The following is a 5,430-nucleotide window of genomic DNA, read 5'->3' on the forward strand; positions in this document are numbered from 1 at the left end:
CTATCTTGTAACATGAACTTGCATTGTAATCATCTGCTTAAATATAATTTTTGAGATGATAAGACCAGTTGAGAGAGGGTGCTCATGTCAAGAGGCAAAGTGGATGCCCCTGTGCAAAAGGCCTGCATTCACTTCTTGCACATACTTAAGTATGTTTTAGCTCTGAACCTTTCAGTGCAGGGACCAGCCACATCCTCTTCCCTCCTGTGCCTGCTCGCTTTCAGCAGTACTTTTCCATGCCACCTGAGGAGAAGGTAGGCTGCTCAGCCTTCTCTTCCAACCCACAATCCGCAGCATCCCTAGGAATAATTAGCAAGCTAAAGGAGTCTCATGTCCAAGTGTGAACAGCAAATTGTTCCCATGTGAGGTCTGGTATAAGTAGGTGTGCCAAACGAAAAGAAAAACATACTAAATGAATTTCAAGATCATATTCGTCACAAGTTTAATTTATGTTTTTTCAAATTACTTGCTTTTACTACTGGGTTGTCACTAATTTTATTTCAATAGATCTACTGCTCAGCATGCAAAATATCAGTACAGTTACTTCTTCAGCATGAACAAGTAGTTAATTTAGAATATTGTTTTCCTTTTTCTTTCTAACACCTATGCCAAACATGTTAAGCAGTTTAAAAGGTTTTGAAGTACAGTGTGAAGACAAAGTTCTGATTCAAACAGTGCTTTGAGCACTTTTGTTTCCAGAGTGCTCCTCCCAAAGCAGCTGCAGCAGCCCTGGGGAAGCAGGCTGGGGCCTGGGCTATATATGTACACGTCACCTGCTTTTGCAGCACATGATCAGGCACCAACACCTCCCCTGCTCCCAGCAGGCAGCCCCTCTTCGACCTGAGCCCTGGCTGCCTACAAGCACCACCTGCCTGTGTGCACACAGCCCTGGGAAGTGATTCTGCAGCAGCCCCTGGGCCATCAGCCCTGCCCATGTTCACCGTGGCAAGGGCTGGTGGCTGCGAGAGCACTGGGATCCAGCCCTGCTGCAAACACGCATCTCCCAGGAGATGCACAGAGTGCAGCAGCACAGGAAATTTCCTTCCAGGGAGACACAGAGGATTAGGCTGACATTTTTCCAGCAGAGAGGGTACCTGGACAGGGTGCTGTGGCCTGAGCACTGCTCTGGGAGCTGTGAGGCAGACAATTCTGTGATCTCTGCCAGCACGACCACCAGCATGTGAGTTGTTGTACAGCTACAGCGGGCTGGTTTTTTTGTTTGGAAAAGTGCAGCCAAGCAGACGATTGGGTCTGATACACATTTCAGTCACCCTGCATTTGTCACCACCATATACTGGCCATCATTTCTTTCCTCTTTCCCAAGTATCCTTTATAGATAATGGACAGGGACAGGCAATATGTTAGATCCTTTTCTGAGTACAGCAGCTCTTGAGTTCCTATTAACTACTCTTCTTCAAGGGATAAGGGATCATGAAAACTGGTTGACAGGAACCACCTATTTGCAATGTGATTATTCTAAAACCTTGAGTTTCCCAGGAATCCCAGAATTACTAACATGGCTCTTAAGTCCTGTAACCATTAATGCTAATTTCTTAAGAGGACTGTTAGATGCCACATCTATGCTTGCTACAAGAAAAAAGAAAAAAAAAAAGAGTTGGGGAAGGCTAGAAAAGAAAGCAAGTTATTTTGGAAAGAGAAAATAAAAAAGTTATTTTGCTTGGCCATGGAAATTACTCTCTCACTGCTATTTCTTTCTCTAAATACAGTAGGAGAGTTTGGATGGAAATCTCACCAAGGCATCTCCAGCTTTTTCAGTGTAGCCTATGAGATCCTGATCTTCCCCTGCCCTTCCCAACAGGCAGAAAACAACCAGAAAATTCAGTAGATGAATAGTCAGGCACAAGTGATTCCAGAGGCGGGAGGCTGCAATCATGCTACCTGCTCTTCCAAAATTTCATCCCTTCTACCAAAGACCTCCGGAAGCATGACATGTTTCTTTTACATGTTGATGTGTTTTGAGAGCATGTATCTTTTAAGAGCAAAAGGATATTTCTCATATCAGCCATTTGTCCTGCAGTATTATCAATTCAAAAACTTGTTTCCACATTTAAATGATAACTTTGATTCTACAGTTGCCACACTTTGGTTCATACTGAATATCTCAACCCACAAAATTGTCACTGCAAAACTCTGTGAAAAGATTTAAATTAACAAATCTGAGGAAGCAGAAAACCACAGCTGCAACAGCTCTTCTGCTTTGCTTTCATCTACTTGCATTGTATTCTCTGTCCTTCTCTAAACACATCACTGTTGTATTGAAGCTTCTTCTGCAGATTAATTAGCAAAGCAATGAGTATGTTTTATCCATTCTTTCTCCCTCCCCATCCTCAGGGTATATACAGACACTGGCCGGCTCAGTCTTGAAAATTATACACTTTGTGATGTTATTTATGAAGGTCAGGTTAATTAAGTATTGCTTTATGTATAACTGCAGTTTGGAGTGCTGTTATGATGTTTATGTTAGCATTCAATTTCCAGCTCCACAGTCATTGAGAAAACAGTTCTATTGTAAACAATTCCCCTGTGCCAGGAATGCATTTCCTCCGTGAATGAGGTCATGTGAGATGAATACAAACCAGGTAACTCGGGGAGGGCAGACTTCAGCTTCCATTGGCTTTATTTAAAAGAATCAAAAAGCTTTGCTGGGGAATTCATTGGTAACTTGTATGGAGTTCATAAGGTCTTCCCCTTTGAATGCCTTTCTCAGACAGAAGTCAACGCCACTTTACAATGCAGAGAGCAAAACAAGAGCAAACATTATCACAGCTGCACTGTCAATCCCGAGGTTGCTAAAATGGCCTCTTAGCTAGAAGAAAAATGCAGCATGTTTTTTTTCCAAGGAATCTACTACAAGAGAAATTCCCCATTAATAAGCTGTGAACATTTCATGTGACTGACCAGGGCAACATCACAAATTCAAGGATTCTAAAGGTCCCCTACCAATGTTTAACCTTCATTTTACTGGGAGCTTAGTGCAGATGATTTTTTGCACTCATGTCCTCACCTTACCTTGATCTCAAGAGTTATATGGTGAAAGAGAGATTTACTTCTGTCTGCTTTGCTCTATCTCTATACTGCTGACATTTGAGCTTTTAAAGCCTCAACGTCTCTTGTGGTGGAAGTCTAGAAACAGTCTATAGTTATTATCTGACTAATCTCCTCTTTTGTGTTAATTTGATGATGTTGGAAAGACGGCACATATAGATTGTCCCATATGTAAAAGAGGAAATGAACATATTTGGTTGCTGCTTTTTCCTGTCCACATCCTATTTTGACTTCTGCTAACAACATAATTGGCATAATTTTCTTAGATGGATCATTAATCAGCTTCCATGGATGTCACCCTAGCAGTTAACATTTTTTTTATTATGCACAGTATCTTCCTCTCACTTCCTTGTGCCTCTACCTCTGAAGCACTGGATTCAAAATGCCACCAAAGACATATTCCAGATCAATCTCATTTCAAGACTAATCCTTGGTTTTCTCATCCTTTTACTGCATCAAATTCAGGTCCTTTGTTCTCACCCTAAAAACTGCATAATCCCTGCCCACAACTCTGTTTCCATTTCCACCTACTCACTCCTTCTAATCTCCTCCTCTACAATATTACTTTCAACGCCCTTCTGCACACCCTCTTGCCTAGGGGATTTTAGGCTTTCCTTTGTTTTATTTTGGTTTGGGGTTTTTTGTGGGGGGGAGGGGGAACTATTTTGTACGAGCTAATAACTGCATATTAGCTAGTAAGAAAAAGTAATATGAGTTTTTAAGTTATGAATAATTATAACTTAAATGAAAATATCCTAAATAAATATCTAAATGTCTAAGTCAAACATATGGAATTATTTTATTCAGACTGCTCTGGGTTTTTTGTTTGTTTGTTTGAATATTTGTTCCAATATTCTGCCTTAAAGCTAAAAACGGTGCTTTTATCTTCTTTTAATGTGAATAACATGAAAAACCTGTAGTTTCACTCAGCAGGGAACACCATGCTGAAAAAAAATTTTGGACTTAGAAGAAGAGAGAAGCATGAGCTTCAAGTGCAGCCAGCAGAACCCAGTGGAGCTCAACCACTGTGCAAACCAAGTCCCACAGAACCTGCATCTGTTTTTACTGGAGTGATGATGTAAAACAGCCTTTAAAACACACCGTGATAAAGTCTGTTTATCGTCTTGCATAAAGGGTTTATGCTTTCTACCTCACTGACACACGATATTTCCCATAGAAGGGAGAGCTCTCTGCCCTCATCCCATTCCGAGTGCATGTTGCAGAGATGTGTTCCGACACATCTCCAAAATTTTCGTCATGTCAATTGGTAACCTCAGGCAATGTATTAGCAAGTTGGTGTACAAACAGGTGCTTCATACTCTATACGGGAAGTCTGTGTAAAGACCTCGGAGAAACCTCCCAGTATCTGAAGGAACCCACAGGGAAGGCAGAGAGGGATTCTTTCTCAAGAGCTGTAGTGATAGGACAAAGGGGAATGGGTACAAACTGAAGGAGGGGAAGTTTAGGTTGGATATACAGAAGAATTGCGTTACTGCGGGGGTGGTGAGCCCCTGCAACAGGCTGCCCAGTGAAGCTGTGGATGACTGGCAGCACTCAGCCGGGAGGGGGCTTTGAGCAACCCGTTCTAGTGGAAGGTGTTCCTGCCCACGGCAGGAGGCTGTATCGAGGCGATCTTTAAGGTCCCTTGGAACCCAAAACATTCTACGATTTTATGGTCAACCAACGTCAGGGGCTTTTCCCCCTTTCCGTCCCGAGGCCAGCAGCTCCCTCCTCACGGACAGGGCATTCAGGGCGAGCTCCGAGCCCACGCCTCCGCGGCGAGCCGACGCGCACCGCCCATCTCGGGGCGGGCGGCAGAGGCGAGCCCACGGGCCGGGCCGGGCCGGGCCGGGCCGGGCGCGCCCTCACGCTGCCCTGCCGCTGGTACGGCCGCCAAGGCCGGGCTCTCCTGACCGGGGCCGCTCCTCCGTGCCCTCCGGAGAGGCCGCCACGGGCACGGACCCATGGGGACGGCCGCGCAGCGCCGCCACTGTCCCGTAGGGGGCGTCCGCCGCGCCGGGAGCGGCTCCCGCTTCCCGCCGCCCTTTGCCTCCGTCCCTGACCCCGGGAGCGCCGCGGGCCCCAATCCGCGGGCCCGGCCCCGCCGCGCCGCCAACCCGCGCGCGCCCGCCCCCCGCCCGCCGACCAATGGCGGCGCGCGGGCCCGCGCCCCGCCCCGACAGCCAATGGGGCGGCGGAGCGGCGGCCGGGCCCGGCCCCTCCTCCCGCGGCCGCCTCCTCCGTGCCGCGCTCGCTCCCGCTCCCGCCGCGGCAGCGCCGTCCCCGTCGGTCCCGCCGCGGCACGGGCAGCGGACGGGCGGCCCCGCGACCCCCGCGCCGCAGCACCCGCCCGAGGGGCTCGGT

Source organism: Haemorhous mexicanus, chromosome 1 (genome assembly GCF_027477595.1).
Source record: "Haemorhous mexicanus isolate bHaeMex1 chromosome 1, bHaeMex1.pri, whole genome shotgun sequence".
Taxonomy (NCBI): domain Eukaryota; kingdom Metazoa; phylum Chordata; class Aves; order Passeriformes; family Fringillidae; genus Haemorhous; species Haemorhous mexicanus.